Genomic DNA, 27,903 nt, shown 5'->3' on the forward strand with positions numbered 1-27,903 from the left:
AAGATGTTGTTATTTCATATCTTTTTGTAGTTAAGTATTGCATAAATCTAGAGAGCATCATTTATATAAGTTAGCATTTATGGTGGCCCTTGGAGAGAGGTGATCCCCAGGCAGGAGAGCACTAGTAATTACTAAACCAGTTCAAGCCTCTCCATTTTATCACTAATCTATCAAACAGCATTTTAAAATAAGGTTTAATTTATAGATCTTACGTTTTTGAGCAGTTTTAGGTTTACAGAAATATTGAATGAGAAGTGGGAAGAGTTTCTATAAACATACCCCTCCTTCCACCCTAGTTTCCTCTTTTATAAACATCTTGCATTCATGGGACACATTATAATTGATAAGCTAATTTTGGTATATTATTGTTAACTAAAGTCCATGTTTTACGTTAGAGTTCATTTGCTGTGTTGTACATTCAATAGGTATAACAAATGTATAATGGCGTGTATCCACCATTACAAAATTATACAGAATATTTTAACTGCCCTAAAAATCCTATGCTTCCTCTATTCTTCCCTTCCCCCAACCCAACTCCTGGCAAACGTTGATCTTTTTATAGTCACCATGGTTTTTTTCTTTTCCAGAATGTCATATAATAAGAATCATACAGTATATAGACTTTTCAGATTGGCTTGCTCACTTAGCCATATGAGTCTAAGTGTCCTCCGTGTCATTTTTGTGGTTAGGTAGCTCATTTTTCCATCCCTGAAACATATTCTATTGTATGGATATACTTCAGTTCATTTATTCATTCACCTACTGAAGAATATTTTAAATACTTCCAAGTTTCGGCAATTAGAAACAAACCTGCTATACATATTTGTGGCAGGTTTTTGAGTGTACACAAATTTTCAATTTACTTCGGTAAATTCCAAAGAGTGTAATTGCTGGATTATATGGTAAGAATACGTTTAGTTTTGTAAGAAACTGCCAAACTGTCTTTCAAAGTGGTTGTATCATTTTTGCAATTTCACCAGAAATGATTGGGTGTTCCTGTTGCTCCACATACTTGCCAGTATTTGGTGTTGTCAGTGTTTTCTGTTTTACCCATTCTAATAGGTGATGTAGTGATGTTTTAATTTGCAATTCTCTGATGACAAATAGCGTGGATAGCTACATATGCTTATTTGCCATCTGTACATCTTATTTGATGAAGCATCTATTAGGATCTTTTGTGCATAATGTAATTTTGTTGTTGCTGTTTGGTTTTAAGAAATCGTGTGGATAGCTACATATGCTTATTTGCCATCTGTATATCTTATTTGGTGAAACATTTATTAGGATCTTTTGCTTGTGATGTAGTTTTGTTGTTGGTGGTGGTGGTTTTTAAGAGTTTTTGTATATTTTGAATAGCAGTTCATTATCAGTTAATGTGTTTTGAAAATATGTTATCCCAGTTGCTGGCTTATCTGTCATTCTCTTGACCAAGCCACATTTTTTAGTGAGAGATTCATGTTTAAATTCTCAGAGAGAAGCAGCCAACGAACAAGAAGCTCTCTTCGTTGTATTCCATTATAGCTGGGTAGACCTGTGTGACAAAAGAAGAGAAGAAAATGCCCAAGGGCAGATTGTCTTCCCCTATTGTCTGTATAACCCTGATGGATATCTTGGGTTATTTTCATTTTAGACCACTAGTGCTTGGAGCCTAAGATTTTGCAGATTTTGCAGATTTCTTTGGACGCTGGACAAGCAACATTTTATTTAATACCTTGAAACTCAATTCAAATGTGTCTCCTCTCCTTTTCTCTTCATGAGTATTCATATTCTCAACTTCAATACAAGAGGTAAGATCACTACTAGAAGATTCAGACAATTACCAGTCAAGGCAAGAAAAATTCTTCACCAATCATGAAGGCGTTCACTCCTGTCCAAGTTCTTCTGGCATCTGAGAGATGTGTAAACACATTCTGGATTCTTGGCACTAATGAAACCTTGGGTTATTCATCACTATCATATTATTTCTAACAATCCTTTTCTAAAAGCAATAGATTAAGTCAACTAGATAATTTAAAAGGAAAACATATCTTTGTTGTTTAATTGGGTTGGAATCTCATTGAAACTTAAGAATTATCCTTAAACATTCATATTCTTAATTAATATATCTATGATACTTTAATATTGTCTACTGGAATTGAATATGTACACAACTCTTTGTTTTTATTAATTCCTTCAAAGTGTTGAGATTATTTTCAAATTCATGGCAATTTCCTCAGATTAAAATAGTGTGTTGTTGTTAGCATTTAGGATTGCTGGAAAAAGTATAAAATAAATTCATGAAAGTTTTTATTTCTCCAGAATACCTTATACATGAACCAAAGGATGACTATTTGCAAACATTTTATTACATACAGTTTATAGTGTTCATTACTTGCAACCTTTGTGGCAAAGCTTTTATTTAGAAGTAACAACTTTGCTGTGATCTCATGAGGAAACTAATCAATATATTAGCAATAAAGCAAGTATAAAACACATTAAGAAAAGCCTCGAACCCGTTCATTACTTTTTGGTCAGAGGGTGATATTTAAGGCACTCTAAACACAGAAAAATAGGTGCACAGCCTTAAGTACCTTATTTTTTTTATCCTTTTAGATGCCATTTCTTTCTTTTGTTTATTTAACTTTATTGGATTCAACACTCCAACAGCATGTTCACCACCAAATTAGGGTCATTATTTATCAAGTGCTTTGAGAATCTAAGGTATAAAGAATGATACCTAAAATCATGTTAATATCTATAAACTAGAGTTTCCACTTAATACAACAGTCTGCCTTGTCTATTTTATATCCCAGTCTACTACATAATTAGATAACATCTGACATGGTTTAGCTGTGCACCACCCAAATCTCATCTTGAATTGTAGTTCTTGAATGTAATTGAATCATGGGGGTTCCCCCCATCTTGTTCTCATGATAGTGAGTTAGTTATCATAAGATGTGATGGTTTAAAAAGGGGCTTTCCCCTTCGCTGGGCTCTCATTCTCTCCCTGCTGTCCTGTGTAGAGGTGCCTTCTGCCATGATTGTAAGTTTCCTGAGGCCTCCACAGCCAAGCCAAACTGCGAGTCAATTAAACCTCTTTCCTTTATAAATTTCCTAGTCTCAGGTATGTCCTTATAGCAGCATGAGAATAGACTAACATAACATCAGAAATCTAGCAAAGATCCCAATGACAGGAATGTTCCTGTCTGACTTAGTAAGCTAATGAAGCATAGGAAAAATTTTCAGCAAGTGTCAACTATTTTAGTCTAAGATACCAACTGGACGGTGTGGCAAGTGTCATTCATTCCCTAAGCACCAAAAGCATTATTACTAATATAATTACATTTTATTTGAAATATATGTGAAAGGCTAATGTTGAGACATGCGATGAGCTCAGAAGAATCCCACTTTAAATATAGTACCTATAGATAGCCTTAATATTTCTGGTAATTTCATATAACCACGCACAAAGAGCAATAGTCAGCAAAAAAAAGGGAATAGAATTTTTTCTTCAAAGAATAGAAAGCCTTTCAGATAGCCAGAGAATATATTTAAATAGCATATAAAGGATTATATTTTTCCTATATATGTTTTTAAATGTCTCCTTATAAAACCTGCATCACAGTGAAAAATCTTTGTGTGGTGTTATAGATTGGCATAAAACCTGCAGTTCTGTCAGTATATCTTTTGTGATGTAAATAGGATACCCTACAGCTATTTCCTGAGTAATTTAAAACTCATCCCGTGAAACTTCGTAAGCCAGGAAAATAGGAAAAGCATATCTGGCCAGAAAAACAGGTTTGCTCAATCTCCTCAAGCAATGAATTTTTAAAAGATTTGCTTAAAACAACCGAGTATGTCAATTGGCAATATCAGTCCACATATGAGCTTTCAAATGCTCTCTTTCTAAGCCCAGGCAGCTGAGTGATTTGTATGATATTTGATTTTTAGTTTTTCAGCAGCCCGTTTTGATTTAGTGCTTTCTGCATTTTTATAGACATCAGCAATCCTGCAGCAGATCCTGTTTGGCTGATACATTTTACAAGTTGATAATAGTAAAGGGTGTGTAGAGATAGAACCTGATATAGATGTGTTCTTTTGAAGCATCATCATTACTGAGAGATAAGTCTAAAGGGAAACAAAACACAAAACAACCAGCAGTTATATTTTAAAATTTTGATTCAACCAAAAAATTAGATATGTTGTACTACCTTGATGTTTATCCCCTTTTCTACATATTTGTGATGTTTTGAATATTGAATAGGAAATCATGAAGATATTTCCAAATAAAAACAAAAATGATATTGGAAATTTTTCTAATAGATTGTAAATATTTGTGTTTCAAAAATACTGTGGCCCTGACTTCCAACTGCTATAGGTAGGATTACTCTTAACAAGATTTTGTGGCCTAGAGAAAAACATCAATATTTGGAGAACATGTATGACAGAAAAGAGGATTAACATGAAATATTTAATTTTTTTCCTATAATCTCTTTCTTAGATTATATTTAATCTTCCCAACAATAATTTATTACATACATTTTTATGCCCATTATATAAAAGAGAACACTGAAGCTCCTAAAATTTAATAACTTGCCCTGAGGTGGTTCAGTTTTAAGTGGCAAAGTTGGGGTTTGAACCAAGGTTTATCTTCTATCCCATTTTCTCAGGATAATTTTATTGAGGTAAAAGCATGTCAAAAATTAACTATATGAACAGCCTTTATGGGAGGCAAAGAAGAAGTTACCTAATGGCTGGATGTGGCCTTGCAGGGATGAGCAGAAGTCTATTTGGTTTAGAGGAGTACTCAAGGTGGCAATGCAGACCACACTTGTTTTGTCTGTCTGTTTGTTGACTCACATTTTACTGATTTTTAGAAATAATTTGATTTAGAATGCCTTTAGACAGTCGTAAGGTTTTCAGTAGTTACCACCTCCTGCTGTTTTACCCCAGGAGAGTTTCACTTGTTTACATTATCTGTCATGGACATCTCTAGGCATTCGAGTTTGCACTCCCTATTTACAGGCTATTTACTTATCTGATAGGCACTAGAAATACCTTTCCCTAGTGACAAAAATGAGTCTGTAAGATAAACATGAAATAGTTGCAAATACAAATATTTTATAGCACTCTAATTTAGTGTCAGAAGAAAGAAGTAGATTTAAGCATGCCAAATATCAGAAAAAGGCAAGGTGTCAGGTAAGGAGTCATAAATTTTGGAAACGAGATAGTTACAGGGAAAGATGGGCCCAAAATTTAGTCTGAGAAAAGTAAATTTTATAGTGGGAAGTTTCAAACCAAGGTGAGGAATTTGGAGTCTATCTGATTGGCCAGATTAGGGCTGATTGAGACTTAAGCAGCAGGCACATGTTATCAGGAGATTCAATTTTAGGAACTGTAATTTACACATAACAGACTGAGGTTCAAGGACAGAAAATGAAGTCCTTGTACTGGCTATTAACTAACTTAAGCCAAAGATCCTCATAGGACCCATTGCTGAAATGAGAAACTGGTGTATGGAGGTAAATGGTGAGCTAATGCTAAAATCTACTCCACACTAAGCAGATGCATGGTGATAGCAGGTACCTTTATGCTTTTCCTTCCCTATGCAGGTCTAGGTGTGCTCCCAGATTGAGTGGAGCTAAATCTGCAAGTCAACGTTAAATAATACCAATCACAAGCCTTTGCAGTTACAGCTATGGGCTTATGTTAACATTTTCCTGCTGTTTCCTCTTCCTTATTCCATAAAAGAAGAGGGATTATAAGGAAAGATAAGAGGAGACACCTTGAAAAATTATCTTCAGTTTCCCCAATCTCTCCCCAAAAATTAACCCTGGGAAAACCTCAGAAGTGCAACCAGGATCATGTGGGTAGAATCTAGAGTTTTTGTGTATTTGGCGTTCTGTATTTTTATAAAACAAAATGCATAAGTATGTGTAATAATGAAAGGTAATTCATAAGGGATTTGACAGAAGTAAACAAAAATGCTCCAGTCTTACAGTAAAGACCTCAATATCTGGACATAGGATCTGGCAAGGTTTTCATGACGAAGATGCCAAAAGCAATTTCAATAAAAACAAAAGTTGACCAATAGGACCTAATTAAACTAAAGAGCTTTCTGCACAGCAAAAGAGACAATCGACAGAATAAACAGACAACCTACAGAATGGGAGAAAATATTTGAAAACTTGAAATGTGCAAGCAAAAAACAAACAACTCCATTACAAAGTGGGCAAAGGACGTGAACAGACACTTTTCAAAAGATGACATACAGGTGGCCAACATACATTTAAAAAAATACTCAACATCTCTAAGCATTAGAGAAATGCAAATTGAAACCACAATGAGATTCCATCTCACAACAGTCAAAAAGACTATTATTAAGGAGTCCAAAATAACAGATTCTGGTGAGATTGTAGAGAAAATTTAATGCTTATACACCACTGGTCAGAATGTAATTTAGTTCATCCATTGTAGAATGCAGTCTGGCAATTTCTCAGAGAGCTTAAAACAGAATTAACATTCGATCCAGCAATCCCATTATTGGGTATATATCCAAAAGACTATAAATCATTCTACCATAAAGACACATGCACATGTATATTCATTGCAGCAATATTCACAGTAGCAAAAACATGGAACCAACCTGAGTGCTCATCACTGGTAGACTGAATTGAGAAAATGTACATATATACCATGGAATATTATGCAGCCATAAAAAAGAATGAGATCATGCCCTTTGCAGCAACATGAATGGAGCTAGAAGCCATTATCCTAAGCAAATTAACTTAGGAACAGAAAACCAAATACCACATGTTCTCACTTATAAGTGGGGATTAAATATTGAGTATATATGAAAACAAAGAAGGGACCAACAGACACCAGGGACTACTTGAGGGTGGAAAGTGTGAGTAGGGTGAGGATTGAAAAACTACCTACTGAGTACTATTCTGAAAACATGGGTCAAGAGATAATCTGTACACCAAATCTTTGTGACATGCAAATTATCCATGTAACAAACCTGTCCACATCCCACTGAATTTAAAAGTGGAAAAGAAAAGTTGAGAAAGGATATGTCACTCTTCCTCTTTCTGTATCCACATAACCTAATGAACTGTGCCATATCCATGTAGAAGAAGTTTGAGGAAACCTTCCTAGTTAGGACACAGGTATCCTGAGAAGAACTACATAACAACAGAGCAAAGATATATTTGCAACAACGTGGATGAAACTAAAAGACATAATGTTAAGTGAAATAACCCAGGCAAAGAAAGACAAATTTCACATGTTCTCACTTATTTGTGGGAGATAAAAATTAAAACAATTGAAGTCATGGAGGGAGAGAGTAGAACAATGATTGCCAAAGACTGGGAAGTGTAGTGGAGGAGGCAGAGTATGTAGGGATAGTTAATGGATACAAAAATATAGTTAGATAAAAATAATGAATTCTAGTATTTGATAGCACAACAGCATGGCTACAGTTAACAGTAGTTTATTGTAGATTTTAAAATAACTAAAAGACTATAATTGAATGGTCTGTAACACAAAGAAAGGATAAATACTTGAGGTGATGGATATCCCATTCACCCTGATGTGATTATTATGCATTGTATGCCTGTATTAAAATATCCCATGTACCCCATAAATATATACGAAAACTATGTAACTACAAAAATTCAAAAGAAAAGCTGATACAGCTACTTACACAAATCAACACATACTCATACTGAAAACTAATTAGACAACCATGTTCACAAACTTTTGAAAAACAACCAATATGGAAGATGAAGACCATGCTAAGCTGGACAGCTGATATAGGAGAGAAAGTATGAAAGTCTACCCCAAAATGGATTCCCTGAAATAAAATATATGTTTTAATGATAAAAACAGATTAGTTAGACTGGAAAACACCAACCATGTATTATGCTCAAAAAGATGAATAAAGATATATTTTTATAAAATTAATTGTTGGTCAAAAATAACAGGAAAACGCCAAAAAAAAGGATTCCATGTGAAAAACTACTAAATGAAACAGGATATTTCTTATTATATTAACATTTTGAAAAACAATAAAGCAGTATCTATTTACATGAGAGATGAAAAAATCTTTAAAATACAGTCAAATAGGAACTTCTCTCTGAATACCAAAGATAGATTAAAAACAATAAAAACACAGAATATTTGCATAATGCAGTGAGATGACTAGTTCTTACATTTAGAACGTTGCATACAGCAGACAAAAAGGGAGCCTTCTTTTGAGACGTGAATGAACTCAGAGCAAAATGACCATGTAGGAAAGCACAAGATAATCAATAAATTCTGTAAGGCAGAAGTCTTTTGGACCATACTTATTGACCACAAAACAATTTAAAAATGAAATTAACAACCAACTAAAATGAAAGCAGCTGACAGAATTCCTAAGATGAAAATGAAATCAAAGCAGAAGTTATAAGCTCTTGAATGAATTGCGGTGAAGCCCTACATACTAAAAACTGTGATGCAAAGCAGTACAAAGAAAAATATGTAATGCGAAATGTATGCAGTAAACGTAATAGCAATTTATAATGGATAAATTAAAGCAAGTAAGCTAAAGAAAAATAAGAACGACAAATTAATTCCAAAATAAGTAGAGAGAGCATTTCTAAGTAAAATAGAAATCAAAATCAATATGAAATAATACAGAAACATCAACATATAAAGTAATGACAAAAGTGTAGATTTTATCAACAAAAACACAAGATAGTTATTTGAAAAGTCTCATAACATAGGCAAATATTTGGCAATTCAGAAAGAGGAGAATCACAAATACTAGGAATAAGAAAGGGGATCTAGCTACAGATACGTAAGAAATTTGAGACTAGAAATTAATACTATATACAAAAGCAAAAGTTTGAGAAATTATATATATAGCATAGAAGGAAAAGTGAAGAATTTGAATAGTTGTTAAAGAGCATGAGATTATGGAATGAGAGATATCTTGGAATGAAAGGAATAGCAAGTTTCAGAAGGGGAACTGGCGCTCATCAGTGTTAAATATCAAGGAAATTTCAAACAGACAAGGGCTCAGTTAAAACAATTGTATTTGGCAATTTGGACTTACTTGAATTGCAATATATTATATCCCTCTTAATCAAAAAAGTGTTTATTCCTCATAATTATGTGTTTCTAAGAATGTACAGACTTCTGCTGTGCTGTAGAAGGAAGTAACCTACAAAGATGGGCTCTAATGTCACAGACTTCAGTATTTTTAAGATGCTTTGTACAAACAACCTTCTGTTTGTAAATGCAAAAGCTCATTTTAGGTTCCTTTATGAATACTGCTACTACTACTAATAATTCACCAGAAATATGATGCATTTTAAAGAGCGCTTTGACTGTGATTGTGATGTTGCATACCTTCAAAGTCTTCCCATACTCACCTACTGGAAAGCTGCACCTAGTTTTGACGATTGAATTTAAAGGGAATTTATTGGAACAGTGAACCTCAGAAGCACTGGCAACCATTATGGATCAATATGTCTACAATTTCTATTCAAGTACACTGGTGATTTAACCCATTTTCATATGGGATAAATCCTTTTGGAATTGTTTCTAAAACAATTAGTGATTACCACCACTACTCTGAGAATAGCTTGTTTGTCTTTTCTGAATACAGCTGTTTGAAATAATCATACCTATATAGCTTTCCATGTTCTTTTTATCAGCGGACAAAAAACAAATAGTATTTGATAAAATTTCTTTAAAACAATAACTTTTCATTTCTTTACAAACCGTTTCTATTCCTGTTTGTATATACATATCCTTTCCACCTGAAATATGCTTGTATAATTCTTTTAAGAGGTAGTCAAAGAAAGTAGTAATAGGGACTGGTCCAAAACAATCTCTCAAACTTCAGTGGTACGCTTTCCCACCGCTTGCTAATAAGAAAACATTTCTAGAATCTACTAAGCAGTAAAACAAAAATTGAGAGACAAGCAATTTCTGTTGTTGAAGTCATTGTCAAACTTATGTAAAGGAATATAAGGATAAAAGTAAGAAAAAATATTTCTACCAACAACAATAAATGAATATTTATATTTACATATATTTACATCTATATGTGTGTGTGTATATATATATGTGTGTGTGTGTGTGTGAAGCAGAAACTTATATTTGAAAAGTGCATATAGTCTTGACAAAATCACTTCAGCTCTTCTTTAATACTTTTAATTCCTTAAGCTTGCTTTGCTCTCTCTTGATCTCCTTAACCTGCACCAGTCCTGGTCCTTTAGCTTGACACCTTATTCTCATGTTCAGCTGGATACCTTCTTTCCATCTTTCCTACCTCAGTTTTTCATCTCCTTCAGGGAGAATTTCGTGGTTCTGTAAGATCAAGCTGGATACATTTTTCAGGTGATCCAATCATATCCTGCCCTTTTTAATCTTAGCATTTATAAAACGATGTTTAAATCACCTGGTTATTTATTTACTACATGTGTCTGTTGTCACTAAATTGGCTATTACACAGGTGGGAACGATGTAGGCCAAATCCATCTGGACACCCATTTTTATACTGCCTGTGAGCTAACAATAGTTATTACATAGCGTAATGGGAAAGCAATATTAAATTTATGATTTAAAATTTTAAAATAAATAAGAATAATATTTAATAATGTGAAAATTATATAAAATTATATAAAATTTAAACTTCAGTGTCTATAAATAAAGTTGTATTCAAATACAGCTGTGCTCATTTATTTCTGTCTTTCTGTGGCTGCTTTTCAGCTAGGACAACAGAGTTAGGCATTCTTTAGAGCAAAAATAATACTAAATACTCATTTACATAAGAACACACAGTTCAGCTGGTATCTGCAGAACATCTACAAACCTAAAAAGAAATTATTTAGGCCTGTAATAATAGAGTGAGGCACACCTTCTTTAGTTGCTGTCGTCCCATTACGCTATGTAGTTTTCATATAAGTATGATAAAAAAGTAATGTAGGTTCTTATTTTCTACCTGCAGAATTAGATCTATTTTTGTCTTAATATAAAAGTGACTAGCTGGCATTGGCTTGGAGTGCAGTGAACAAGCCACAAGGGGACTCAAGGAAGCAACAGGATCTAGCTCCATTCATACACAATTGCCAACACTTTTCCTGCCAGCATCACCAATGGAAGATATGTAGGCTCTTCCTTGCTGTGGCCCTACAAGTGTCTCATGATCTCCTGCTGCCTTCGCAGACAGGAATAATGGAAGGGTAGAAGATATGATTATAAACAGCCTGCCCTTTTTGTGATAAGGAATGATCTAGCAGTCAAGGCTTTGCACATTGAGGTGGTTCATGGAAAACTGATTTTCCTCAAACTCCAAAACACATCATAAGAAAGCTTTGCTTCTGTACCTTTATCACCAAAGGGCTCATATTATGGTTGCAAATTCAGTTAAATATGTCTTTATCAATTTGTCAGAGAGCTACCCTGAAGTGGTAATAAAACTTTCTGATATGACCAGGGACACATTTAAGGGAAATGGTTCATCCTTTTATAGGGTGACCCCTGTATAAAGAATTCCTTGCCAATAATTTTCTTAAAGACCAAAAAAGTAATAGACTTTTCAGAAGGACTAAAGCATACCATCAGATTCTGATTCAACCATTTCAAATTTCTCACAAAATAGAACTCAATTTCATCACCCCGTACAGCTTGTGTGAGTATTCCTCTTGCTAAATATATACATGAAGGCAATATTAAAAATCATTTTTATTATCATCATGGTTTTTATATTTTCTATTTCAAAAAAAGGAAATTTCTCAAAGTGTTCTATTTTATTTTTAATGAAGAAATACTTTGCAGAATTTTAATATGAATTTACAGTAGAATACTTTTAAATATCTCTACTCTTATGATTATTCTGAAATATTCATATTGAAATACATGAATCAAACAGAATAGTTTAATACATTGCTTTTTTTTATTTTTCTTTCTTCCTTGTTAATTTAAATTTTATTTCACATTAATATTGGGAATATTAGAATGCTCCAACTGATAATTTATTCATCAAATAATACACATTATCATAGAAGAAATGCCAATCAAAATCACAATAGGGTATTATCTCACCCCAGTTAGGGTGGCTACTATCAAAAACACAAAAAAATACCAAATGATGGCAAAGATGCAAAAACAGGGGGAGCTCATACACCGCTGGCGGAAATGTAAACTAGTGTAATCACTATGGAGAAAAATATGGAGGTTCCTCAAAAAACTATGACTAGAACTAACATGATCCAGCAATCCCACTATTGGGCACTTACCAAAAGGAAAAAAATCAGTATATCAAAGAGATTACCTGTACCCCATGTTTATTGCAGCACTATCCACAACAGCCAAGATATGAAATCAACCTAGGTGTCCAACAACAGATGAATGAATAAAGACAATGTGGTATATATAAACAATTAAATACTATTTAGCCATACAAACGAATGAAATTTTGTTATTTGTGTCAATATGGAAAGAACTGGAGGACATTATGTTAAGCGTAATAAGCCAGAAACAGAAAGTTATCTATCTCATGTTCTCATTCATATATGGATGCAAAAAAAAAATCTCATAAGTAAAACATAGAAAAAGAAAAATAGAACAAAGAATACTAGAGGCTGGAAAGAGTATGGGGAAAGGGAAGATGGGGAGATATTTGGTAAAGGATACAAAATTACAGCCAGAAAAGACGAATAAGTTTTAGCATTCTATAGCACTGCAGGGTGACTATAATTAGCAGTAATATCTTATATACTTTAAACTAGCTAGAGGAGCATTTAAAAGGTCCCAATACAAAGACATAATAAACGTATGGGATGATGAATATGCTAATTACTCTGATGTGATCACTATATATTATATACATCAAAACATCACTAGTATACAATAAATATGTACAATTAGTACATGCCAATTAAAAATTAAATTCACTTATAAAAACTTCTGTAAAAAGGAAAAAATACAATTTTACCTTTATTTGATTGTAGAGTAAAAAAATATATAGCTCGTGTGAATATAAAGTGAAGATAAGCCCAGTGATATCATCACATATAAAATTTCAAACTGATTTGTCTTCAGAACTTTGATCTGTAGACTTAAAATAATTGACTTCTTTTCAGTTTTTCTTTTACTGTACTGAACCTATGCTTTTTCACTATAAACAAATTATTCTTTTGCTCTCCTTAGCATCCTTTAAGGTAAGAAGTAACAAATTACTGTCACAAAACAATAAAATACTCAAATTCTGTTCAAAGGATTAAATGTTAAGTATATATTAGACTTAGAAAATAACGAATACATTACACTTTAAGTTTATCTGTGAAATCATCTTGTATTTGTTTCTCAGTGGAAGGGCACAGTGAACAATTAGTTGGAGATATATATATAAAATATATATATATAAAATATATATATATTTTTTTTTTTTTTTTTTTTGAGACGAAGTCTTGCTCTGTCACCCAGGCTGGAGTGCAATGGCATGATCTTGGCTCACTGCAACCTTCACCTCTCAGGTTCAAGTGATTCTCCTGCCTCAGCCTCCTGAGTACCTGGGATTATAGGCACCCACCACCATGCCCATCTAATTTTTGTATTATTAGTAGAGACAGAGTTTCACCATATTGGTCAGGCTGGTCTTGAACTCCTGACCTTGTGATCTGCCCACCTCAGCCTCCCAAAGTGCTGGGATTACAGGTGTGAGCCACTGCATTCGGCCTTGTTGGATATATTTTCATAAAAATATAAATAAATAGAGAAAGAAAGAATAAAGGAGAGAGAAAGAAAAAAGGAAAGGAGAGGAGAGGAGACGAGAGGACAGATCAGGGAAGGGAAGGGGAGGGGTCACTGCAATGGCTCATGCCTGTAATCTCAGCACTTTGGGAGGCTGAGGCAGGCGGATCCCCTGAGGTCAGGAGTTTGAGACCATCCTGGCCAATATGGTGAAACCCCATCTCTACTAAAAATACAAAGAGTTAGCTGGGCGTGATGGCATGTGACTGTAGTCCCAGCTACTCAGGAAAGGCTGAGGCAAGAGAATCATTTGAGACTGGGAGGCGGAGGTTGCAGTGAGCTGTGATTGCACCACTGCACTTCAGCCTGGTCAACTAAGCAAGACTCCATCTGATAAGAAGAAAAGACAAAAGAAAGAAAGAAAAGAAAAAAAAAGAGAAGAGAAGGGTGGCAAGGAGGAAGGAAATGGAGAAAAGAAAAAAAGAAAGAGAAGAAGAAAGGAAAGCAGGCAGGCAAACACACATATAAAACTTAGTGTTACTTTACGTTACTAGGATTGGGGAGGAGATGATGAGAGAGGGGAGGGTATATCTTGTAACTTTTGCCTTTCTAGAATTCTTCATTTTATGCTAGACTACATTTGAATTCTTAAGAATGAAGGTGATACAAATTTTTTTTACAAAAAAATGGGATTTCATTTTTTCCCATAGCCTAGCTAATATATTTGACCCTAATTACTTGAAAATAGAGTGCCAACAGCTTAATGAAGAAAAGCTGAAGGTATGGTACTAAATATTTTCAGAATTTATGAAATCTGAAATATACCCATTGATATGGTTTTTTGGCTCAATATCCCTACCAGAATCTCAAGTTGTAATCCTTAGTATTGGAGGAGGGGCCTGGTGGGAGGTGATTGGATCATGGGGGCAGATTTCCTCTATGCTGTTCTCATGGTAGTGAGTTCTCATGAGATCTGATAGTTTAAAGTGTGTGGCATTTCCTCCCTTGCTCTTTCTGTCTCTCCTGACACCATATGAAGAAGGTGCTTGCTTCACCTTTGCCTTGTAGCATGATTGTAAGTTTTCTGAGTCCTCCCAATCATGCTTCCTGTTATGCCTGAGGAACTGTGATTCAATGAAACTCTTTTCTTCATAAATTACCCAGCCTAGGTAGTTCGTTACTGTAGTATGAAAATAGACTAATATAGAAAATTGGTACCAAAAGAATAGGGCACTGCTGTAAAGATACCTGAAAATGTGGAAGTGACTTTGGAACTGAGGAACAGGCAGAGGCTGGAACAGTTTGGAGGGCTCAGAAGGAGACAGAAAGATGCAGGTAAGCTTGTAACTTCCTAGAGACTTGTGGCATGGCTTTGACCAAAATGGTGATAGTGATATGGACAATGAAGTCCAGACTGAGGTGTTCTCAAATGGAGATGAGGAACTTATTGGGAACTGGAGCATAGGTCATTCTTGCTATGCTTTAGCAAAGAGACTGATGCCATTTTTCCCCTGCCTTAGAGATCTGTGGAACTTTGAACCTGAGAGAGATGATTCAGGGTATCTGGCAGAAGAAATTTCTAAGCAGCAAACCATTTAAGATTTGACCTGGCTGTTTCTAAAAGTATATTCTCATATGTGTGAACAAAGAGATTATCTGAAATTGGAACTTATATTTAAAAAGAAGGAAGGGCCAGGAACGGTGGCTGACGCCTATAATCCCAGCAGTTTGGGAGGCCGAGGTAGGCGGTACACCTGAGGTCAGGAGTTCAAGACCAGCCTGACCAACATGGAGATACCATGTCTCTATTAAAATATAAAATTAGCCAGGCATGGTGCTGCATGCCTGTAATCCCAGCTACTTGGGAGGCTGAGGCAGGAGAATCACTTGAACCCAGGAGGGAGAGGTTGCAGTGAGCCAAGATCACACCATTGCACTCCAGCCAGGGTGACAAGTGCAAAGCTACGTCTAAACAAACAAACAAAAAAACAAAAAGGAAACAGTGCATAAAGTTTGGAAAATTGCAGCCTGACAATGGAGTAGAAAAGAAAACTCCATTTCCTGGGGAGAAATTTAAGCCTGCTGTATAAATTTGCATAAATAAAGATGGGCAAAATGTTAATAGCCAACACAATAGGGAGAATGCCTCCAGGGCATTTCAGAGACATTCATGGCAGCCCCTCCCATCACAGGCCTGGGGGCCTAGGAGGGAAAAGTGGTTTTGTGGGCTGGGCCCAGGGCCCCATTGCCCTGTGCTGCCATGAGACATGGCACCCTGCAGCACAGCTGCTTCAGCTTTAGCCACAGCTAAAAAGGGCCAACATACATCTCAGGCTGTGGCTTCAAAGAGTGCAAGCCCAAAGCCTTGGCAGCTTCCATGTGGTGTTGGACCTGCACATGCACAGAAGCTAAGAATTGAGGTTTTGGAACCCCTGCCTAGATTTCAGAAGATGTTTGGAAATGCCTGGATTTCTAGGCAGAAGTCAGCTGCAAAGCGGAGCCCTCAGAGAGAACCTCTACTAGGGCAGTGCAGAAGGGAAATGTGGGGTTGGAGCCCCCACATAGTGTCCCCACTGAGCTATTGCCTAGTGGAGCTGTGAGAATAGGGCCACCATCCTCCGCACCCCAGAATGGTAGATCCTCCAACAGCTTGCACAGTGTGCCTGGAAAAGCCTCAGGCCCTCAATGCCAGACCATGAAAGCAGTCAGGGGGAGCTGTACCCTGCAGAGTCACAGGGGAGGAACTTCTCAAGGCCTTGGGAGACTACCTCTTGCATCAATGTGCCCTGGATGTGAGACATAGAGTCAGAGCGCGTTATTTTGGTTCTTTAATGTTTAATGACTGCCCAACTGGGTTTTGGACTTGAATGGGCCTGTAGCTCCTTTGTTTTGGCCAGTTTCTCCCTTTCCAATTGGGAGGATTTATCCAATTCGTGTACCCCCACTGTATCTTGGAAGTAACTAACTTGTTTTTGATTTTATAGGCTCATAGGTGGAAGAGATTTGTCTTGTCTCAGATGAGACTTTGGACTTTTGAGTTAATACTGGAATAAGTTAAGATTGGGGGACTGTTGGGATGGCTTGATTGTATTTTGAAATGTCAGGACATGAGATCTGGGAGGGGCCAGGGTTGGAATAATATGTTTGGCTCTGTGTCCCCATGAAAATCTCAACTCCAATTGGGATTTTTAGTGTTGGGGAAAGGACTTGGTGGGAGGGGATTGGATCCTGAGGATTTGCCTCATGCTGTTTTTATGATAGTGTGTGAGTTCTCATGAGATCTCATGATTTAAAAGTGTGTGGCACATCTCCCCTTGCTCTGTCTCTCTCTCCAGCCACCATATGAAGAAGGAGCTTGCTTCCCTTTTGCCCTCTGCCATGATTGTAAGTTTCCTTAGTCCTCCCAGTCATGCTTCCTGTTAAGCCTGTAGAACAGTGAGTGAATTAAACTTCTTTTCTTCATAAAATACCCACTCTCAGTTAGTTCTTTTATAGCACAGTGAAAACAGACTGATACACCCATAAAGATAGTTCCTTAAAATTTAACTTTATCGCTTTTGCATTTATTCCTGTGGTAATATTTTACATTATATCAAATATTTATATTTTTTCAAAATAAAAGAAGCACTGAAAGTTTGTTAAAGAATGACCATGGCAAGCAATCCAGTACCCTGTTTTATATTGTGTTCATAATTCCCATTCAGAAAGTTTGGTTTTACAGCAAGTCACTTTCAATAACTTTATTAATATACTTGCACAGGGAATGTATTTCTAACGTGCCATTCCACAGAGTATTTTATGAAATAAATTCCATTTCAAAACTAGAGCAATAAAACCTAAAGTAAACTAGAGATAGATTTGCTAAAATCAATACACTATAAATGCTTGTTTTCTTTCAAGACAATAACATAGTGGTGTATAAAACAGTATAATCACTATTGCAAAGAAAAAGACCCAAATACCAAATAAATTTTAAACACTTTCCTATTGATGAGGGGTGAGCACCATGGTTGGGAGTGTGTGTGTGTGTGTGTTTGTGCGTGTGTGTGTGTTTACATTCTCCAACATGATGTAAAAATACATCATAAATAGTTTTGGAACCTTCTGCATATATGTGCTCTTCTCTGTGTGGAGAAAGCAAGAAATGCAACAGAAAAAAGAAAAGATGAATTTTTTACAGAAATTAATCATTTCTTACTGTCAACAGAGGCAGAGGAATAAGCCCCAGTTTCCTATTACATCACTCTCATGTTGCTCTTCAGAGAAACATAACAAGCAAGTGATATTTGCTCCAAGTTGGGTTTTCAGGGACTCCATGATTTAAGATCATACTCTAGCAGACGGCTGTGCAGGAAATCAGTGAATAGAGTCCCTAATGAGTGAATAGTGCAGAAAAATGTAGTAGTTAGCTTTTGCCTTCTGCAACTTGTTAAGTGAGGTTGTTCATTATTTTTTTTTCAGCAGTCAATCATGACAACCATTACAAAGTCATTTTTAAAATTATATTTTAATTTTTAATTGGCTATTAATTTTATATGGTCTATAGAGTACAATATGTTTAGTTACATGTATAAATTGTGGAATGATCAAATCAGCTAATTAACATGTGTAACACCTCACTTACTTATCATTTCTTTGTGGTAAGAACATTTAAAATCCACTGTTTTAACAATTTTGAAATATACAATACTATCATTCATTCATTATTAAATATAGTCACTTTGTTGTGCAGATCACCAAAAATATTTTCTCCTATCAAATTGAAACTTTATACCCTCAACTGATATTTCTCCTTTTCTCCCCCAAAAGGCAATTTTTATGTGTTCATATGTTATCTATAAATCACATTATACATGGGGAAAGTGATATTTTACACACCTATATATTATGTCCATCTATGCTTACCTTTTCTATTTGTTCTTTAGCCCTCGAAGAATTTAAAATAATACTAATCGGCCAGGTGTGGTGGCTCACACCTGTAATCCCAGCACTTTGGGAGGCCGAGGTGGGCAGATCACAAGGTCAGTAGATAGAAACCATCCTGGCCAACGTGGTGAAACCCCATCTCTACTAAAAATACAAAACTTAGCTGGGCATGATAGCATGTGCCAGTAGTCCCAGCTACTCGGGAGGCTGAGGCAGGAGAATGCTTAAACCCGGGAAGCAGAGGTTGCACTCCAGCCTGGCCACAGAGTGACACTCCATCTCAAAAAAAATAATAATAATAAAATAATAAATAAAATAATACTAATCAGAACAACATTAATACCATTTTTGCTGAGCACTTAATGTATACTTCAAATATACATTGTCTCTGGTAATCTTCACAAAAAGCTTATGAGGACATAGGTCTTATCCATTGTTTACAGATGGCGAATCAAATGCAGAGAAACTGACTCAGTTTCTCAGGGAAGGAAAAGTTATAAGTAAATTCTAAGTGATAATCAGGATTCAGGATTGATCTTCAGTCTGATTCTCTAAACTTGATTGGGAAAGTAAGTGTCTTTTAATCCCTCACTGCTCCACATAAATCTCTCCTGAGCCTTGAGTGTCCAGTTTCCTGGAGAGCATTGCAATGGCTTTAAGTTGTTAGGTCTCAACCCACTGGTGCAGACAGTTCTAACTGGATTCAAGTAGAGTTACGAAACCCCCAAACCCACTGATGGTAGAAAAATGTGACAGAAAAACGTTCAGTCACTTCTTTGTCATTTAAAGCAATTTTTTAGTAAAAGTTATCAAAAAAACATGCTTCGTCTACTTCCTTCCTGCTCCTTCTCCCAGAAAATTACATCAAAGAGTTGGAGACAGTGGCTAAGTTCTAAAGTGTCCTCAATTCCTCACTGGTACCACCAGCCTCTTTCAGTATGTCTCATCTTACCAGTTCTCTGAGTCAGCCTCTGACTTGATAGGGTTCCCACCGAAGCATCCATGGCTGGCTGAATGTCAGCCCTCTCTCTTGGCCTTATGAATGCACTTTGCACTGGACCTGCTCATCACTTCCAACTGACAAGCTGCAGTTAAAGACAGTGTTGATCCACTGATGAATATTCAAGACTGTCCTGCACAACAGCTTGTGTTTATAGGTCTTCTGGGAGGGCACATTGGCCCTCAGTTCTCAGCTTTCTTTGCCATGGCCATGATAAATGTCTTGGCTCATGTCATTTCTCATAGCAACCTAAAGAAAAGGGGCCTGGGTAGAAGCAGACTTCCTCGGAATCACTCTCTCTCTTTCTGCCTTAACCTAGCTTGATGCCATTTCTACTCCATGGCAGCGTTACATCAGAAGCTATGATGTAGAAAGTATCAGCAGGATGACCAACCCTCCTGGGGTGTCTAGGACTGAGGGGTTTCTGGGACACAGAACTTACAGAGCTAAAACCAAGAACATAATAGTTAAACCTGGATAGCTGGTCAGTCTATATACAAGATAATATCTGAAAATCTTCACCAGCCTAGAGTGTCAAAGAGAGGAGAAGCTTTATGGCATGCAGAAGTTGTAAAGGAGAGTGGAAAAGTACAGATGCTGATGGGGGAAAGATAAAAAAAAACTATAGAACCATTTGGGGTGAGAAGACAGAGGGCACTGTGGCCTGTATCAAACTATCCCTGTTTAGAAAGTTTGTACTCAGCATTCCAACAAGTATTTTAAAATTCCAACAATATATTTTAAAAACATAATTGGTACCTTTAATGACAGTACACAATGTAGGATTAGTATAGCAAAGGTAAATCCAGCAAAATGTATAGTGCATTTCCGTGCTGAAAACATTTTTTTGCCTCAAATATTGTACAAAGATTTAAATATTGTAATGAGACATTTTTGACCATTTTTATAGCATTAATACATATGGGTGTTATCTATGGTAGTAATAAGCAATAATATGTTGTCTTGTTAGACACTATTCATTTTATGAAGTGAATTGTTAGTTTTTATTTTCAAAATTTTTTTGAAGGTTTTACTCTTTGCTAATTGTTAATATTTTCTCTTGATTGTTCTTAAAAATAATTAGAAAGAGTGAATTCCTGCAATCATTTGTGGATTATTAGATGATTAAATCCTCCTTTATTTTGATTTTAAATATATTTTTATCTATATCTATGAAATATATGTAGAACTTCTAGTTCATTTTTAACCTCTCAATGTTAATTCTGCGCTTACAGTACAACTGATTACATGTTGAACTAAGAGCATAAGTGTAATTAAATTATTAGTTATATTTGCCTAAAAATAGGATGATTTTGCTTATACAATTTGTTTTATATAGACACATTATTTTCATTAGAACAGTAGGCAAATTTACTACAGAATTACTTTCAAGTAAAATTATGTAAATTAAATTGTATTTACAAATGCCTAAAAATAAGTTATTAATTGGACTTTGTGCAAATAGACTAAGAAAAGTGTATCATGTCACTAAATCCATGAGCAGATTTTACACTACAATAATTAGTGATGAGTCAAAAGGAGTATCTCGCTTGAAACAAGTATCACCTAGCCTCAAATCCTGTATCTCTTGATAGCTACCCGTAGTCTCATTACAACTTAAGACTAATTTTCTTTTCTTTTTGTTTTCTTTTTTTTTTTTTTTTTGATATGGAGTCTCACTCTGTCGCCCAGGCTGGAGTGCAGTGGTGCAATTTCTGCTCAATGCAAGCTCTGCCTCCTGGGTTCACGCCATTCTCCTGCCTCAGCCTCCCGAGTAGCTGGGACTACAGGTGCCCGCCACCATGCCCGGCTAATTTTTTTGTATTTTTAGTAGAGACCGGGTTTCACCGTGTTAGCCAGATGGTCTCTATCTCCTGACCTAGTGATCCGCCCACCTCGGCCTCTCAAAGTGCTGGGATTACAGGCGTGAGCCACTGCGCCCGGCCAAGACTAATTTTCTACTATCATTGGTGATAGAGTTTTATCTTTTCTCCCCATCCAAATTGATTACTCTTTGCCCAAAGGGTAGACTCCTTATTTAATAAAACAAAAATAGACTTTAGCTCCATCTCCCACTATTCTCCTAGCTGGATGTTGATGAAAGAAAAGAAATCTGTCGTCAAAAGAGATGTGGTGTGTACTGACTTTTTCTCACTCCAAACTGCAGTGGAGGGAAGGATAAAACTGGGTTTGTGTCCTTAATTAGAGGGAGAAGAGTAATTCCACTGGTGGATTTCTATAGGCACAATAATTGTAGCATGGACTGGGTGCAAGTTCCGTTTCCTCAGTTTGCCACTGAGAGAGGATTGTCATAAACTCTTTCCTTTGTAGAGCTGAGTCTAGTCATGTCTCTAATCAAGAGACACCAAACACCCAAGTTCCAGGCTATCCAAGCAGTAGTACCCCAGTAGTGATAAATTTCGATTTTATTGACAAAATCCAATAATCCTCTTACATTTTGATATTGTCATTTGCCGCTACATTGTAGTCAAGTTGTATTAGTCTGCTTTTAATCCAAGACACAGAGGTTTTAACTTATTTAGAGGAGAGTATACTGGCTAGTGAGGTAAATGCGAGAATGTCCAGGCTTCCAAAGGGGTTTTTCCCAGGATCCCTGTCAATGAACTGCTGGAGCAAAGAACAAAGCACAAGACTGACACTCAACAAATAACTTGTGTGTACTAGATAAGACATGTCTGTGTTTGACGTGTTAAGAAATTAATCTTTTGGGCCGGGCACAGTGGCTCACGCCTGTAATCCCAGCACTTTGGGAGGCCAAGGCGGGCAGATCACAAGGTCAGGCAATCAAGACCATCCTGACTAACACGGTGAAACCCCGTCTCTACTAAAAATACAAAAAAAAAAATTAGGCGGACGCCTGTAGTCCCAGCTACTCGGGAGGCTGAGGCAGGAGAATGGTGTGAACCTGGGAGGCGAAGCTTGCAGTGAACTGAGATTGCACCACTGCACTCCAGCCTGGGCGACAGAGCGAGACTCCGTCTCAAACAAACAAACAAAACACACACAAAAAAAATTTAATTTTTTGTAGATGTAGCTGTGCAGTAAAAGAAGGAAGAGAACAGGTGGAGTGAGAAGACATAAAACCCACTCATTTACTGATTGATAGAGTGGTATGATATTCATTCTGTCAGTTAGGGTATTCGGATAAAAACACTGGTTAAGGGGATGCATACATTTTAAATAATACAAATTAAGACGTGATAGCATAGTTTTTCTACCAAAATGTGTATTCTACTATTCACTGACACAGTCCAAACATACTTGTGTATTTAATGTGACACTCCTCAATATGCTGGAAATAAAAAAAAAATGCATGAGTCTTTTGCCACAAAATATTTAGTCTTTTGATAAAGTTATGGTAAGAGCGAATTCCAAGGCAGTTCACTAAGTGTTATAATAGAAGTCTGAACAAGACGTGTGGGAGCAGTGAAGAAAATGAGTCAATTTTCCTGAGACAGTCAGGGAGAAATCAACAGGGCTAACTTTTCAGGTTGGAGAAGGACTCCTCTATGGGGAGATGATAAGGAAGCACATTTCCTACAGACGAAAAACATCAGGTCATAACAGAGTATGTCTTCCTTAGAAAACCGAATTTCAGCTGTGTTTGAAATATGAATAAGAAGAGGTAAGGATAGAAAAATATATTGAAGACAGGTAATAGAGCGCCTTCAATGTCACCCTAAGAATTTTTTATTTCATAAATCAGATATTAGTTTGGGGTCTGTATGTATATGTGAAGATCCATCTACCAAGTGTCAAAGAAGGGATGTAAATGAGCCTAAGGCCAAAGTGACTCTATTAAAATTTTCTTTCTCCCTAGAAAACTTCATCAGGGAGTGTCACATCTGTTAAAAAAAAAAAAAAGGCACTGATGCTTTGTATTTTTAAATTCAGAAAACGTTTTGACTTTGATTTGTTATTGTTATTTTAAAATTATCTGTTTCATAAGAGAATGTTCAGGACTTTATTTCTACACTTACATACGATTCATAACAAGACAAAAGTTCATGTAAGAATATTTTATTGTGAACTTCATCTAAGATGTGTTCTGTGCTGAGTAAAAGGACACTCTGTAGTGGTTTTACATGTATAATGCTCCAATTTTAATAAGGTTCTGTTTTCAACTAAAATTAAAGACAAGTTGGAGATATATAATTGTCCTTGTCCTTTAAAACATGAAAGGTTATTTAAAACTTATAGATGTGATTATAAAAATGTCATAAATGTGCTTGATAAATAAGCATACCTTAAATTTGAGGAAATAATCTTATATCTAAGGTATCTGAAACCAAGCTATAAGACGTTATGGCTTGAATTCTGCCACGGTCCCATTCCCATTCATATTCTATGTGCATCTAATGCTTAAAAAAGCAAGATCCTTATTCAAATGAAAGTCTCAGACTGAAAATGAGTAGATGCTTACAAACTTACGTTAAATGGAAAGTTAATGTTTTAATCATTTGGAGTTCAGTTTTTCTACTGCTGCAGGCTTTAACTATTGCCATAAAGTAAATATAAAATCCAAAAAGTTTCAAAATAACTATATGGAATAGGACTTTAAAACCAATTGTGAAAAAAAATTTTCATATAAAATAACAAATATGAAATGTTGAATACCTAAAGAATTTTGGGGCCGGGCGTGGTGGCTCACGCCTGTAATCCCAGCGCTTTGGGAGGCCGAGGCGGGCGGATCACTAGGTCAGGAGATTGAGACCATCCTGGCTAAACAGTGAAACCCCGTCTCTACTAAAAATACAAAAAATTAGCCAGGCGTGGTGGCGGGCGCCTGTAGTCCCAGCTACGCGGGAGGCTGAGGCAGGAGAATGGCGTGAACCTGGGAAGTGGAGCTTGCAGTGAGCCGAGATCGCGCCACTGCACTCCAGCCTGGGCGACAGCGAGACTCTGTCTCAAAAAAAAAAAACAACAACAAAAAAAGAATTTAAGGGGTCAGTGTATACATGTATTATGATAGAATACACTCATATCTGTTTGGAGTAGAAAAATATTTAATAATTTGCTAGAGAAGAATTCCAAATAGAACAAGTCTCAATGTAAATGATTATTTTGATATGGGTTTGAATGTACTTTTATAATATTTGTATTAACTTATATATTCACAAAATGCATTTTACATAAATGAACTATAAATTTATTTTTCAGATTTTATAGATTTATAGGGTTACAAGTACAGCTTTATTACATGGACATATTATACAGTAGTGAAGTCTGGGCTTTGAGTGTAATAATCACCTGAATAGTGTATATAGTGCCCATTAGGCAATTTCTCATCCCTCACCCCCCTCACCCTCCCACTATTGTGAGTTCCCAGTGTCTATTATTCCACTCTCTATGCCCGTATGTACACATTATTTAGCTCCAACTTACAAGTAAGAACATGTAGTATTTGACATTCTGTTTATGAATTATGTTGCTTAGGATAATGCTCTCCCGTTCCATCCATGCTGCTGCAAAAGACATGATTTCTTCATTTTTCTGGCTGGAGAGTATTCCTTGTGTGTGTGTGTGTGTGTGTGTGTGTGTGTGTATGTATGTTCTCAAGATTTCTTATTTTTGTTTAGAATAGCTTCTGCTATTTAGGTTCTGTTTTGGTTCCATAAGAATTTCAGGACTTTCAATTCCATGAAAATCAATAATGGTATTTTGATAGGAATTACACTAAATCTATAGATTGCTTTGGGGTTTCTTCCAATCCATGAGCATGAGGTATTTTTCAATTTGCTTGTGTCACCTATAATTCCTTTCATCAGTGTTTTGTACTTTGTCTTGTAGAGATCTCTCACCTCCTTGGTTGAATGTATTCATAGAATATTTTCCATAGGTTTTTATAGGTATTATGAGTGGAACTGAGGTCTTTATTTGGTTCTCAACTTGTTTGTTATTGATGTATAGAAATGCTACTGACTTTTGTATGTTGATTTTTTATCCTGAAACTTTACTGTTATCATTTATCAAATCTAGGAGTCTTCGGGAGTAATCTTTAGGGTTTCCCAGGTATAAGGTCAACGGTCAGTAAACAGAGCTAATTTGACTTCCTCGGTTCCAGTTTGGATGTTTTCTTTCTTTCTCTTGCCTGATTGATCTGGCAAAGGCTTCCATTATTATGTTGAATAGTACTGATGAAAGTGGGAATCCTTGTCTTGATTCAGTATCTTAGGGGGAATGTTTTTAACTTTTCTCTATTCAGTATGATGTTGGCTTTGTGATACATGGCTTTTATACTTTTGAGATAGCTTTCTTCAAGCTTAGTTGTTGAGGGTTTTTAATCACAAAGGGATTCTGAATTTCATCAGATGCTTTTTATCAAATGTTTATGTAGCGAATCACATTTATTGATTTGCATATGTTGAGCCATCTTTCCGTAACTGGAATGAAACCCACTTGATTGTGGTGTATTCTTTATAATGTGCTATTGAAATTGGTTTACTAGCATTTTATTGAAGATTTTTGTGTCTATATTCATCAGTGATACCGGTTTGTAGTTTTCTTTTTCATTGTGTGCTTGTCTGGCAACAGTATTAGGCTGATACTGGCTTCATAGAACCAGTTAGGAGGAATCCCTCCTATTCAACCTTTTGGAAAAGTTTCAGTAGGATCAGTCCAAATTCTCCTTGTATGTCTGGTGGCATTCAGCTGCGAATCTGACTGGTCCTGGGTTTTTCAGAGAGATGTTTAAATTGCTAATTCTATTTCACTCCTTTTTATTGGTCTGTTTAAGATTTCTGTTTCTTCCTGGTTCAATATTGGGAAGTTGCATGTTTTCAGGAAATTATTCATTTCCTTTAAATTTTCTAGGTTGTGAATGTAGAGCCATTTATAGTAGCCTCATTTATAGAGGTGTGATGATATGCTGTTAATTTTTGAACTTTGTATCTTTTTGATGTAAGCATGTAACACAATAAAAATACCCTCTTGGCACTGTTTTTGCTGTATGCCAGAAGTCTGAGTATGTTATGTTTCCATTTTCATTTTTTCAAGAAGAGTTTTAATTTCCAAATTAATTTCATCATGTACCCAAAGATCATTCAGGAATAGATTGTTTAATTTCCTTGTATTTGTATAGCTTTCAGAGTTCCTTTTGGAATTGATTCCTAGTTTTATTCCACTGAGGTTAAAAAAGATATTTGATGTGATTTTAATTTTTCCAAATTCATTGAGACTTGTTTTGTGGCCTAAAATATGGTGTCTCTTGGGGAATGTTTTATGCACTCATGAGAAGAATATATATTCTGTGATTGTTGGGTAGCATGTTCTGTAGACATCTGTTAGGTTCATTGGAATGGAGTCCATTTTAAGTTTAGTGTCTCTTTGTTTTATTTCAATGATCTACCTAGTGCTGTTAGTGGTGCTGAAGTATTTCAGTAGTATTGTATTGCTGTCTATCTCTTTTATCTAGTAGCATTTGTTGTATGAATCTGAGTGCTCTGGTGATGGGTGGATATATATTTAGAATTGTTTTACTTTTTATTGAATTCAACCCTGTATCATTATCTGATGACCTCTTTTATTTTTTGTTTTGTTTGTTTTTTTTCTTACTCTTTTTTTGATATAAAGCCTATTCTATCTGATGTAAGTATAGCTACTCTTGTTCAGTTTTGGTTTCCATTGGCATATCTTTTTCCACCCCTTTACTTTGAGTCTGAAAATGTCTTTATCAGCTAAGTGTGTTTCTTGAAAGCAGCATTTGGCTGAACCCTGTTTTTGTTTTTTGGGTTTGTTGTTGTTGTTGCTGTTTTCCATTACACCGATCTCTATCTTTTAAGTGAACACTTGGTACATGTTCAAGGTTAATATTGATATGTGAGTCTGTTCCTGTCATAGTGTTAATTGTTACCTAGTTGCTTTGCAGTCTCAATTGTATACTTGTTTTATAAGACCTGTGAGTTATATACTTCTGTGTGTTTTTCTGATGGCAAGCATCACCCTTTCATCTCCATGTTTGAACTCCTTTGAGGATTTCTTGAAGGACCAGTCTAGTAGTGATGAATTTCCTTAGCATTTGTTTGTCTGAAAAAGACTATTTCTCCTTCATGTATTAAGCCTTGTCTAGCAGTATACAAAATGCATGTCTGATAGTTTTTTTTTTTCTTTAAGACTGAACATAGGGCCACAGTCTCTTCTGGTGTATAGGGTTGTATGTTTCCAGGAATGTATCCATTTCTCTAGGTTTTTAAGTGTGTGAGTATGCAGCTGTTCTAGTAGTCTTCGAT

The 27,903-nt window shown here is 35.8% G+C and overlaps 1 protein-coding gene across 2 annotated transcripts in view; it reads left to right on the forward strand.

Annotated features, from left to right (window-relative positions):
- Positions 1-27,903, forward strand: part of EYS (eyes shut homolog) — a 2,056,951-nt gene that overhangs the window by 952,715 nt on the left and 1,076,333 nt on the right. The gene's annotated exons all lie outside the window — the stretch shown is intronic.

The sequence above is a fragment of the Hylobates moloch genome, unplaced genomic scaffold, assembly GCF_009828535.3.
Source record: "Hylobates moloch isolate HMO894 unplaced genomic scaffold, HMol_V3 SCAFFOLD_2, whole genome shotgun sequence".
Classification (NCBI taxonomy): Eukaryota; Metazoa; Chordata; class Mammalia; order Primates; family Hylobatidae; genus Hylobates; species Hylobates moloch.